Here is a 13,528-nt window from a genome sequence, read left to right as displayed (position 1 = left end):
CTACTTGTTTCATATGTCTAACATTGAATATCATAACCTGGGATTTATGTTTCAGTAGAAATTACACATTACATATCTTTCTTAGGATAGAGCATACCTATCAATTTATGGATTAATTCGTTAAAATTTTCTTTATTATTATTACATATTGCTCCATCAAACAATGCATTAACATTAAAGATCACACACAGTGGAACAGTGTTTAGTAATGTATAGCATTAGCCAACAGCATTCCTTGGCAGTCTGACCACCCTGCTTATAACAAAGGCTTTGCCTTTCACATCAGTGAGATCTTTGTATTGCTGCCAGCATGCTCTCCACAACACTGCTTCATGGTTGTGTAAAACTTGTGAGAGGAGAAGACTTAGAGAAGTAACAGGCTATGCCATTATGCATCAAGTTTATTCGCTGCTTATCATAAATGACATGCTAAGCACAGGCTGAGTTATCAAAGAGATGATGTGTGTGAGTGGATGTTCTTCCTTGTGTTCCTTGGTGCAATATTGTTTTAGTTGTTGAGCCTGAGTACTTTCACTAATACTTGTTGTATTTAGCTACTGCCAGTTTTGACTGAGCACCAGCCACAATGAGTAGAAATTTTCTAAACTTGTTTTTACTTAACTGTCTGAGAGCTTATAAAATAGTTTTGTCCTTCTTACTTGGTACTCTCAAGCAGTTTCCAGATTACCTGGATTTATACCTCTGAAATGTGCTTGATCAAGATTGGAGGGTGACAGTTTTAACAAATATTTTAATTCAAAAGAAGTCTCTTATTTAAAATTAAGTAGCTTCTTCTCCATTATATAGATGTATAGGCAGTTTCCCCCTTTTTCTTGTGCCTTTCAATGATTGGTTTATTTCAAATACACCTTAGTTATTGCAATGGAATCAAAGAGATTACAGTAGGTCTGCATAGGCAAAACAGCAAAAAAGTGTGTTGACTTAAAGCCAGCAAGAAAATAATTAATGACTTCAGCTATAAATACTCAAAGCAGTCATTCAAACACTCTAGTGCTACCCTGAGAGCAACTAGTGACTAAGAACCCCACAGTTCTTATTATCAGTGAGCATTTACACCTTTTATATTAGGCAAGGAATGCTAACATATTAGTATTACAGAGAAAGCTGTGCAGCAGAAAATAATAGCTTCCTATTTCCTGTACAACTTAAATAGTGGTAGTTTGTATATTTAGTTACGTGTTCTATGAGCACTTCAGTTTAACTGCACAGGAGACTTTTGAGGGTATTTGTTTGCCTGTTTAGATGCTAAGACTTTTTTGTTTGCTTGTTTGTTTGTTTGTTTGTTTGTAATTGCCAGTCAGTCAGTAACTGTTAAAACTGACAAGCAGTACTCAGCAATCAATAAGATTGCTTTCAAGGCTGACTGAGGTGCTGGTAGTAGTGTCTGTCAACCACAGCTCTTGCCTGTAACACCAATTCCTGATTTTATTTTGGAAGCTTCATATGAAGCCACTGCATGACTACAAAGAGCAACAAGTGAGAAGAAATAAAATTCTAGGATCCTAATTTTTACACTTTATGAAAATAGGGGGATCTGTAATCTGCTACAAAAAAGTGAACTGAGAAGAAACAAAGAAGCTGCAGTAATCTGAAAACAACAGCAAGTGAGCTAAGAGCTGTGCTCAAGGGTTAGGGGGTTTGCTGACTTTTAGACCTCTGTCTATTAGGTGATTAATGCCTGGCTTCAACCTTTGATCTTTCTGCAATTCTGGAGCCTCTCTTCATTTTTTTCCAGCACAAGGCCAAAGTTGTGTGATTACAATGAAGCTGTTGTACTGAACATTCCACATATGGATGTAGCACAGAAGATTCCAAGAAGTGGCTTGTGAATGCAACAATCCACATTGTAAAATGTATATTAATCTCAAAAAGCCTTTATTATATGAGTAAGGTGTGATTGTTTTTGTTTAAGTGGAGCTTTTTTTTCAGGGGGGAAGTTGCACCTCAGAACAAGATAAAGGATTGATAATCTAAGATCCACTGTGCCACATTAGGTGGAGAGGAAGGGGCTGCTTGTCAGGCCGAGACTGTTGGAGAGCAAAGGTCTTGGAAGACAGAAGAGCTGCAACACAAGACTACAAAAACTTGGGGCCAGCAATGCTGAAGTACTTTACAAGTGCAATGAAACTCAGACACCCTTGCTGTTAACTCCCAGTAATGTTATGTCTTGAAAAACACCAGAGTTGATAAATTGTGCACAGCAGATTAGTTAGAGACTTGACTAACTTGAAATTACACATATCTCAGGGAGAAGTATGTCCTCTGGGGCAAGGCTGGAAATGCTGGATGTATGTATTTCTTAAGAAATGTTCCCCTGTTTAATTTTTAGGAAACATTTTCCCTTGGTATTTTGGGTGAGTTACATAATAGTGTCTTTAGTGCTTTCTTGGACTGCCATGCATGACAGCTTTCCCTGTTGATTTTTATGGGCCTTTAAGGCTATCCTTTTACATATTTGCTAACATGTTGCCCTTCCTACTTCTATGGAAATGCCTGATTTTTTCTGGCTTTGCTTTTATTCTACTCCACCACCACTGACAGTCTGAACCATACGTCTAGTAAGCTAGTTGTTCCCAGAGCACATTTTTTGGACTACTTTCCAGCTCTGACTGAAGCACAGACATCTTGTTGGTGTTGCAGCACCTCTTCATCTTCCTCCTCATCTGTATCTGGTTGTGCCATCCATCTGCCCCTCCTTCTGCCCTTGTGTTGCTCAGAGAGCCTGTCCAGGAGTAGTGGGTGAAGCACAGAGTCGTGGAAACAGGAGCGTGTATGCCACATTCACAGGGTCTTGGAGCATGTTGGGGCTGACTCCAAGACAGACTCATTCAAGCTCAATCTTGCCTTTCAGACTTAACCACTGGCAGGCTTTGTCTTGTCCCACATACCAGCACCTGGACTCACATGAGGTTACAGAGAAGAATCCCAGGATGTCTGTGCTGTAAACAAAGGTGTAACTGTAGAGCCAAAATCCACTGAAATCTTTTGAAGGTCTTGTAGGCTGGAAGAGTTGTCATGAAATTTCAGCTAGTTCAGTCCAGTGAGTTTTAATATTTTTATTTTTCATTCTTTAAGCCTAAAACCCAAAAGGAGCCATTAGATTATCTTTCTTGGCCACTATCTGACAGTTGGTCTAGCTACCAACCTACTTAGCAAACAAAACTGACAAAATGTGTAATGAACTCCTAATTAGAAGGAAACTTAGGACTAGTGTAAGCGTTAATAACAGGAAGTAATAGGAAAGTTAGGGAGTCACATTGTAATTGGGGGATGGTATCAAAAATATTACAATTTTAAATAAAAAAGAGTAGAAAAAGCTTGGGTTTTTTGAGATCACTCTTTATCAAATATTTTTCTATTTGACAATTACATGCTTTTCCAGTATTAAAAAGAGGAGCATGACAGCATAGTGAGGCTTCCTGTTAAAATGTGATATCTCCCTACACAGTCAATAGGCAGATTGTATTTACCAGGAAATTACTGAAAATCTTCCTGGAATATGACAGATGACCTGTCCAGACCCAGCTGTCACCAAAATTCCTGGTAGACATAGATCTCTAATAGAATCCAGTAAATTGAGATATATTTTAGTTAGCTGCAGCTCTCCTTTTGGGTTCAAAGAGCTGGATTAGTGACTTACTACTGTCAGTTGGAGAACTTAATTTACATACTGTATCTTGCTGTGTTCATTCTGAAGGGTGAAACTATTTGTTTCATGTTGTTGTTATTTAAGCACTGTCACTTAAGTTGTACATCAGTGCCTGACAACATGGCATTAAAAAATTAAGGTTCTTTAACAAATTTAGGAACCCACAGCCCTGTGAATTTGGCTCATCTTTCTGCAGCATTGCTGTGCAACTGTGCGTGCTTTCCTTGGCTACACTAGGTTTGATCAGTGTGAGTTTGCAGAAATGAATAGCTAGCCCAGTGGGGTCAAACTTCTTGTCGAAACTGGCTGCTCTGTTGCAGGGACTGCCAGTTTTTTTTCAGGAACAAAGGAGGCAGATGGAGCTGAATATGATAAAGAATTGATCTGTTTACTGTTTGGGAATGGTTTTATATGTACGCATTTTTAAAAGGCTGTCGTGGCATAGACAGCCCTCAGTAGAACTCAGTATGTAAAAACTGCAGTCAGCATGCCTTGCCTGCGCCATTCAGAACAAGTAAAGCGAGGTGGGACCCTGGAAACCAATAGCAGGCAGGATGTTCCCTTTGCAGGAAGAAGCATGCCTGTTGCTCTTAAAACCCAGTAACTTGAGTTACTGAGCCCAGCTAGTCTGCTGTGTGGGTGGGGAGTTGAAGTCATGGAGACACTAGAGGTAGTGTTTCTCTTCCTTGTTAGTTTTCCACTGCTTAGTGGTACAAAGGCACTCCCCATCTCCTGAAGCTGGCTGTCATCCCCCAGACATCTTAGTGCTGTGTTTGTGCTGCAAAGGGCAAATCTGCCCAACCAACCGTGAAGTCATCCCTATCCTTTGAATCAGTAAGGGACTGATGCTGAGCATTCCTGTGCAAGGTGGAGTGAGGCAGGGAAAGGCAAATGGGCCCAGGACATAGCCTGGATGCTCAGCTTGAGCTGTCTCTAGTGACCACCAACCCTCCCAGCATCACTGCTGCTTACTCTCACACTGCTGCTCACCCTCAAATAACCCATCTACTTTTCTGGCCTGTATGGCTTATTTCCACTTCATGTCATGCATCTTGTATACCTCAGTACAAGACCCAGGGGCACTTGGAGTCTCTCACAGGTTGGCTGCAGTTGCATTTTCTGGCAGCAGTTGCATTTTCACCTCTAAACTCTCTTTCCCCAGAACCCATGGTTGGGCATATTGAGAAAGTTTTACTACATCCCTAAAGGAAGTTAAATTGTATGAGATTAAGTGTGTACTTGCACACAAGCACCTTAGGTTCATGGTCACATTGGCCTGGCAGAGGCCAGCACTGTGTCTGAGTGAGGTGGTCCTGCTGTCCTGGTTGCTCTCCCTCTGCTGTACTGACCCTTTCATGTGCTGGCATAAGTGTACTTGTGGTAAACTGCATGAAGCAGAGTGGCTCAATAGTGAAATGACAGTCTTGGTGCCCTTAAGTAGTGCATTTCTGTGTGCAGTTGGCACACACAGAGTTACGTAAACCTTAAGGTGTGTTCAGGAAGCAGAGTGAGACTGTTGCGTGGCTTGAAGCCTAGGACTTAGGTTTGAGGAATGTATTGCAACATTTTTGAAGTGTTCGAGAAGGGAGAGTCGGCTTTTTATCCCCTCACTGCTGTCCTTGCGACATGGAAACATGGGTTTGAGCTGTAAGGGCTGATTTGAAGATTTCAACACTTGACTCCTAAATCCCACTCTTTATGCACTTTGTGTCTCTGGAGTGACAGAACTTAAGATGGGCTTTTCTTTTAGTAGGGCAACTGCAAACTCTTTCTGATCAGGGAAGACATTTTAATACTCACAAGCATTTTTCTTTAACTGAAATGCTGCATCTCTTGTGTCTCTGATATTTGTGCCTTTTTCTGGGTTGTTTCCAGGGCTATGCAGGAGAGCAGTAGCTAACAGCAGAGGAGACTGTTAAGGGCTCTGGAAGGACTGGAAACAAAACCAGCTATGTAAAAATGTGAATGATCTTTTCCTTTTTGCTGTTTTTTGTTCTTTTTACAAGGTGACGGCAGACAGTGACTTGCTGGACTTCTGTTTCAGTTGCGTGTAATATATTCCAGCATTGCAGAAGACAAAAAACCCATTATATTGGAGGTGTAAATTAGCTTGCACTCAGGACTGTTGCCAGATCAGAGAACAGTGTGTGAAGCACACCAAATGATGGAGCTGAGTATGCAGCAATGTTACTCAGTTCAGAGAGAGGCTGCCACATTTTTGCTCCAGTGTTACAAGAACTGGCAAGGAGAGAAGGTGCAGCATCTTGGAGCTATTCATGAAGAGGAGGAAAAAAAGCATTGAATTAGCATTTAGTGTGCCAAACTGTCTCACTTAGGCTGAACATCACTGCCAGACTGTGTACTCTCAGCAGCATGGTTTAGAGTGCAAGGAGGCTGGGGAGGAGGTGGGAAGTGCCCACCACGTGGCAGAATGTGAAGGTGGGAGTTGGCTGCCAAGTGGTAACTTCTGCTGGATAGTTTAAGCATCCAGCCCATCTATGGAAAGTTAACTGGCGTGTGTATGGGGCTAAACTGAGGGACAAAATTCTAGTTGAAACGTCAGCTTTCAGCGCCATACCATGATTAAAGGAAAGACAAGATGTCCAAGAAAAGTCTGCTTCCTTTGAGTAATTAAGTTTTTTTAAAATTGCATTATCCTGACACCTAGGAATCAGGGACTGGCTGTGTTTGCATTGTACAGGACAGACTTCCTACAAGGAAGTGTAGGTCATCAGTAAATAGCTAATTGATGAATACAGTTACTTCAACAGATTTGCAAAGATGCATTGCCTCTTTTTTATTTTTTTCCTTTAATAGTATATCAAAGGTTTCATATTAGATAGCCAGGTATATTTATTCTTTTACAAAAGCTGATTGGTGAATCTTGTTTTGGTGCAGGCTGGTCTTATTTGGACTCTTATGTCAATGAATGTGTGTATTAAAGTACCCATAAGACACCAGAGTGCATATTAGCAGATTATTATCCTTAGAGTTGTTATCTGGATTTTTAGGTATGCTTTAATCTCTTGCTGCCTCTTCCCTGGAAGACTGATTTTTAAGTAACAAAGCTGTTTAAAGCTTCTTAAATTTTGGGTTTTTGTTCTTTTTTAATTTAAAAGGAAAGCACTACATGCATTTTTATCTCATAACCATTGTTCACTGCAGCTGCGAGTAACTGTTTACTCTCTTAGTTTAAAATATAGCCATTGTGATAGGATCTTGTTCTACAATGTTCAGCTGTGACACTGGTGCTAATTTATTCAGTTAATCATTAAAAGAACAGTATTGCTGACCAGTAACAAAGCAGAGTTTGAGACTGAAACGAAGCTGCTGCACAACCTAAGTTGGAAACTAATATAGGAATAGCAATAGACCACCAGCTGGTTAAGAGTTGGCTTTTATGTCTTTTTACTCTTGGAAGTAAAGGGAGAGAGTAATTTGGAAAGAGAAAGTACTTCTTAACTCTCTACATGGTGTGAACTCAGTGTAACCCCTTTACTATGATACCTAACATTTAATGTTACATATTCATATAAGACAGATAATGTTAGAAATTCTTGTTTACCTGTACTTGCTTAAAAATGAAAGCGCTTATGGCACAAGCACATTGTTCTGACCTTCAATGTTAACATTAATTGCATTTCCCAGTACCCACTCTTTGAATCATAACTGAAAGACCTCTGATTTATGATAATGTAAAGCACTTATTCTTTTTTTTTAACTACTTAGAAGTAAATAATACTTAACACAGCTACATTTAGTAGTCATAAAACAGTATTCATCCTACTGAACAACAGTGAGTACTGGGAGAAACCTGCATTATGTAAGTATGATTTTACGGCTAAGGCCATGATTATCCATTTTGCAGCTGAGTTAGTCAAGTATTTAGTATGGTCTGAAAAAAACCACTTCCCTTTTCTTTGCTTAAATCTCCTAAAGCTATACGTGGTGGATGCTTCCTTTTTCTTATGCTTGATCCTTTTTCAGTTCAGACTGAGGATGATCCAGTCTGGTATCATCTGGATATCACAAAGTTCCCCAGTACAATTGGGATTATTTAGCTTAATGGAGGAACTAGAACCATTCTGGTATGAAAACTAAGGGTCACTGGGAAGTAGCCTACCAGGCTGACTTTTGCAACCACTTAATCTGATTGATTCTTATTAAAAGATAAATTAGGGATGCTGATGGGAGGAACCTTTTGGGGACCAGTGTAGGGAAACTATCAAACATTCTCTTATCCTAAGAAACTAAACTTTTGTTCCTCATTTTTTATTTTTGAATGCAGTTGTCATGATTCAGCAAGCTCAGAACTGAGAGAAGTGCTAGACTGATGTTTGTAGGCAGCTCTGTTTTCTATGTCCTTTCAGTGTGACTGATATCCATAAGTGTAACCCTGCTTGACAAAGGTTAAAAGCACTTATTTCTGCACATGCCATCTTTGTATCCTTTTCCCCCAGTTCGTTTTGTGTGGCCTGGTGCTACTTGTGAACCTGTTGTGTGGTGTCCTGTGACAAAGCCCAGCTGCTGCAGTGTGCCCAGGCCGCTGGCAGCCATCTCCATCTCACTGCCTAGGTTAGAGTCTGGGTTCATCATTCCCAGCTGACACGTGCACTCAATGCAGTTTTTGGTTGTGTTGTAGTTGAAGAGTGCAGGTGCTGTGCTTAGCTGCTGAAGGGGAACAAAGCCAGGGGATGCCTTATTTAATTTCCACGATAAAGGAGTTACTTCAGGAAGTTCAGATACAGATTAAATGCAGTCATTATACCTGTGTTTCTTGGTACAGCTATTAGTAAGGAAATACTGGCTATCTTGGTCAACAGTTTAATGTTGTTTTTCTTCATGCTAAAGGCACTGAAGGCTTTTAAAATTGCTCTTAAGAGGTGTTTCTCTTATGTGCTGTTTGGATACAAGATAATGAGATTTAGAAAACCTTTAAGAAGCAATTAGAAATTGAGGTGTGAACAGCTGAAAGTTTCTGTTGATGCTGCAAAGTAAACGTGCTGAAAGGAAGGCTAAATACTAATATGGGATTGGTCATGGGATGAAAAGGCTTACATAGGTGCTTTCTCCAGCAATTGCTAGCAGCATTCTGGAGGAGGCGTGTAAAGACCAAGTAAGGGACTTAAAGATCACCCTTTCTGTGTTCTCCAGTCTGAATCAATCAGCAGCTGGAAGAGATTCAGGGTGAGGTGTGTTCATGTGAACTGTTATGTTTCACTAGCCATTGATCAATTTACTCTGCAAGAACATGTCTAATCACTTTTTGAAAGTGTTTATACTATTGTTGCATGATACCATGGAAGCTTAAAAACATAGAAATGTAACTGGTCTTTCCATGAAAAATTCTGCTACCTGATGTCAATTAGTAGCAAGCAATAAGTGAAATCATTTATGAGAGACCGAACAGACATTTCCTATACAGCTTCTCCTATGCGGAATCATGTCCCTTGGTTATCTTTGGATGAAGAGAGACAAGTCTTACTTCTGGTACTATAGGGAGAGGTTGCAGGGACTGTGGAAAGACAGCCTTAAGATCTGAATGCCATCAAAAAAATAGCTTTCTGTGCATAGCTATGGTAAATAACTATTGGTGCATATCAACAATTTTACTTCACTCCAGAAGATTCTCTCTACACAAGGTTCAAGGGACAGCTGACACAGGGTAGTCATAAATCAGCTACTTATTGGTGACCATAAGTGTTATTAGAAATAATACCATGTTTCTATGTGTAGGATATATCCTACATTAGTGATGCTCAGGCATAAGAATGCCAGCTGTTACTATCTCTGTTTCACAGTGATAGAATGGTGGGACAATTATTTCACCCATCAGGGAGAAGAACCCTAAAGGACCTGCAATCCTAGCCATTATAGTCCCTTTATCAGTAGACTCATGGAAACAAAGTATTCCTTCAGGTATGCCCATACTCTTACAGGAACTGTGATGTTTGCACATGTTTTGATCTATGTTTACAAAAATGTTTTGCATACAGAGATATTTGCTTTTATTCCTGAAAAAATGCAGTACCTGACTTAACTTTGATACTCTAAACTCCTAACAATAGTTCCAGAAGAACATTCTTATTGAATAAGAGTCTTAAAAAAATTTATTTGAGGTTAAATAAAATTTGTGCTTATACTTACTGTGTGGTCCCAAGAAGAAAATAGTGGTCATATTCTTAGAGGAAGTCTCCAAGCACAGGTTGTCTCATGTCTCTGTGTTTTGGTTCAGAAGGGAAGGACAGCATTCTCAAGAAATGCAAGCAGCTATTGGAAAGTCTATAAGGAAAAGTCTTTCTAACTGCTTCAGTGACTTCTAACTGTTGTAAGCTATCTGAAGCACCTGGGGGCTAGTGCCCACTATCTGAAAGCTGGGATGCAGAACCCTTGACTTACTACATGCTGCACCTTGCAGCTTAACCATTTAAAGTAAGGAAGCTGATCCATTTGTGGGATCCTAGCACGTGCTAGCTGCTCCTTCACATTCTAGAAAGGGAAAAGTCTTTTGGCCAGCTCTACAGAGGAGGGAGACAGCTGCTGCTATCTCTTGGCATGGTAAGCCCAAATGAGAATGTCTTGAAGGAGGAGCAGGCACACTGTAAGGAAACATAATGCTCTGGTGTAACATTATCTGGCATTAGTATGTAGTTTTAAAAATAATTCTACAAGGAGGAGAACAATAATATCGCAAAGTAGTTGCAGCTTTTCTGCCAAACCTAGCTTTTTAGCAGCAAAATATATTTAAGAAATACTTTATTTAATATTTTTTTTGAGTTATACTTCAGCCACAGTCAAACTTCTCTGTGGTTTTTATTTAGTTTCTGAGTCATATTTCTTCTTCTTAAAAAACAGCCTTCCTAGTTTGGGAGTAGCAGTACTACTGTACCTGCCAGTTCCTCTCTTCTGCATGAACCCTTGTTGCCCTATATTGCATCGTGCTGCTGCCCTGCAGTGGGGAATCCAGGTGCATTTATAGCCTGGGAAGCAATAGTCTGCTGTCACACCTGTCTAAACAGAGCTGATTCCTGCCTGCTGTGGTAGCACCTCCAAGTCCTGGGTCACCTTGGAGAAGCTGCTGAGAAGACAAGAATACCCTGCAGTGAGCTGACTTCCTTGTTTCAGAAGGGAAGATAGTCCAGAGGGATGAAAATGTCATTTGCTCGTGTGGGTTGCTGCTCTGTAATACTGTGAGCAAGACCTGTGGCTTTCCTTATGTTTCTACCTGTTCAGGTAGAACAATCTCTGCACTTTGGCCTTTGCCTCTGTGCCAGGACTCATCCTATAGTTAGGCACCTAGGCTAGGAGAGCAGTGCAAGATGAGAATTTGCTATGCTGGGTGAACGCAGTAAAAGTTTAGGATAGCAGGAGTGTGTGGTGAAATGAAATGAGAGTTTGTTTTTTTACTAAAGAGTGAATTGTTGCAATTTGTTTCTTCTGTACTTGGAGAATTGGAAGTATATCCTTCAGAAAATTGGTCTTTCTTGCTGATGAACCAAAGTATCTTAATGGGACAACCAAATGACAGTATAGACCTTAAGATAGGATATAACATATGAAAATGTTGTGTTCTTTTGATGGATGTGAGCATTATAAAATTTGGTAGTACTTGATATAAGACATAGATTTCTGTACTCTAAAGGTATTAGTATATTGATAGCTTATTAATACCTGTTTCTTTTACTTTAATGTAGCCAGGAAGTGGTGCTGTCATATTTAAATGAGTCCAGTAGAAACAGAAAGTGTTCCAGTATGCCTTTTGGAAACTAATGAAAAGTGTCCATGGCACATGAGCAAATGCTGGAGTCACTGAGCCACCACGGTTAGGTTCACTGGCTATCAACCCAGTTTGCAGAGGACTCTTTTTGTTTTTTAGTGAGAGATATTACATTATTAGTGGTTTTTTTTGGTGTGGGAGTCAGAATAGCTGAGCTTGTTTGAATTTTTCTCTTGGTTCTCTTTTTTTATTTTTAGCTTTTTTAAAAAATAGAAATGTAATAGTGACTGCATGCTGAAAGTACTTCCTTTGCTCATGGCTTAAGAACGTTTTTCCTGTGCTGTGTGTGCATTTTGAGTATGACCTAAAGCCCAGGAGTGATTCATGATGCCTTGTAATGGGAACTTGATTCACATACGTCATGATGAATCAGCTTCCTAGGCATGGTGGATGGTGTTCTGGGAAAGAAATGTTTTCTTGGAGATGGTACACTATGTAAGCACACATTCCTAATCTGTATTTCTATGCTCATCCCATCAATTAGTCAGACTGTAGACCTATATCTAAATTTTATTACTATTTATGTAAATAAACATCTCAGAAAAACAGTATTTCTGCCATTAGTTCAACTTCTTGTATGAACAGAAATTCTTGGGCTGCTTTTACAGAGCCTTGGGGTGTTATTTTCTCTCCCTTGTGATGCTGTTGCTTCTGACTGCCTCAGTGGTAGCTTTGTCCTCACATCACAATCACTCTGCAAAGAACAGATTTGTAAGTGGGAAAATGTTGCAATATCAGTAAGAGTTTTTAAAGCTTCACAGTGGGCTTGAATATAGTAGGATGAAGTGGAAATGAAACAGGAAACTTCAGCTTAGGGAAAACTACCCATATTATGGAGGGCTTCTTTAAGATTAAACTAACATGACTCTTAAAATATCTTAGCAAACACTTTATTAACCTCAGTGTGTTCAGAGGATTGAGAATGATTTATCCTCTCTCCCCATTGGCCTGAGGAGAATTTGTGTTTGCCTTCAGCTTTATGCTAGACATTGCCATAATGTCATTATTATAAGAATAAAATGTTACAAAAGTGACTTAGGAAAAATGCAGATTGGATTTTATGAAATGTGGACTAGGCACAATTTTCTGTTTGCAAACATACTTCTCAAAACAGGTTATTATAGGACTTGATTTCTTAACAATGAAGTATCTTAAATTAAAATTACATTATTTCAAAAATTTCAATTATATTATTTTTTTGAAAGTAAAGTCAAGCATACCTACATGTCTGGTCAAGAAGAATCAAACTTTTTAGCTCTCAAAAGAATTTTGTAGGTGCTTTTTTCTTTATAACAAGTATTGTACAAAATACATTGACTAATGTTCGTTTATATCATGTGCTTGGATTTTGTGTGTCTATTTTTGGTCATGAAACAGGAGAACTGCAGTACTAGTCTTCAGAGTGTGCAAAATACAGGAGTACTCTAGGATCTATGTATAGTTAATAGAGATTATAGTATTCCTTGAAATTAAGGTTGTCTGGCATTTCTGTGTAAATGATCACATTTCAGGTACTTTTAACTTGACCAAATTTTAATCTTTTGGACTGATGCTTGATCTGTGTCTGTGGGGCAAAATTTATGTCCATAAATTTTAGGGGAATTGTTTTTCTGAATCTGTCTTGCATTGGTTCCATGTAACATAATTTATTTTTTTTTAAGAGTTAGGAATTTGCATCTGAAGAGATTATGTTAAAAGAACATATGTTAAGTGCAAATTGGAGCACATGTACAAAATACCAGATTTAAATTCTCTTTTGTAATTTGGAGTCAGTGGTTTACATGAAATGAGTTACAGAGGCATGACCTATATACTTGGTATAGAGGATAAAATACTGCTCAAATACTAAATAAGGGAGTGGTATGGAGAAGTGCTACAATAATGTAATTAGAGCTTTATAGCCTAATAAGTATGCAAAGAGAGTCACCTGAGATTGCAACCCTCCTTGCCATGGGCAGGGCCACCTTTCACTAGACCAGGTTACTGAAAGCACCATGCAACATGGCCTTAAACACTTCCTCGGGTGGGGCAGACACAACTTCTCTGGGCAGATTTTTTCAGTGCCTCACTACCATGAAGAA

This window comes from Cinclus cinclus, chromosome 9 (genome assembly GCF_963662255.1).
Source record: "Cinclus cinclus chromosome 9, bCinCin1.1, whole genome shotgun sequence".
Classification (NCBI taxonomy): domain Eukaryota; kingdom Metazoa; phylum Chordata; class Aves; order Passeriformes; family Cinclidae; genus Cinclus; species Cinclus cinclus.
This window is presented reverse-complemented; position numbering follows the sequence as displayed.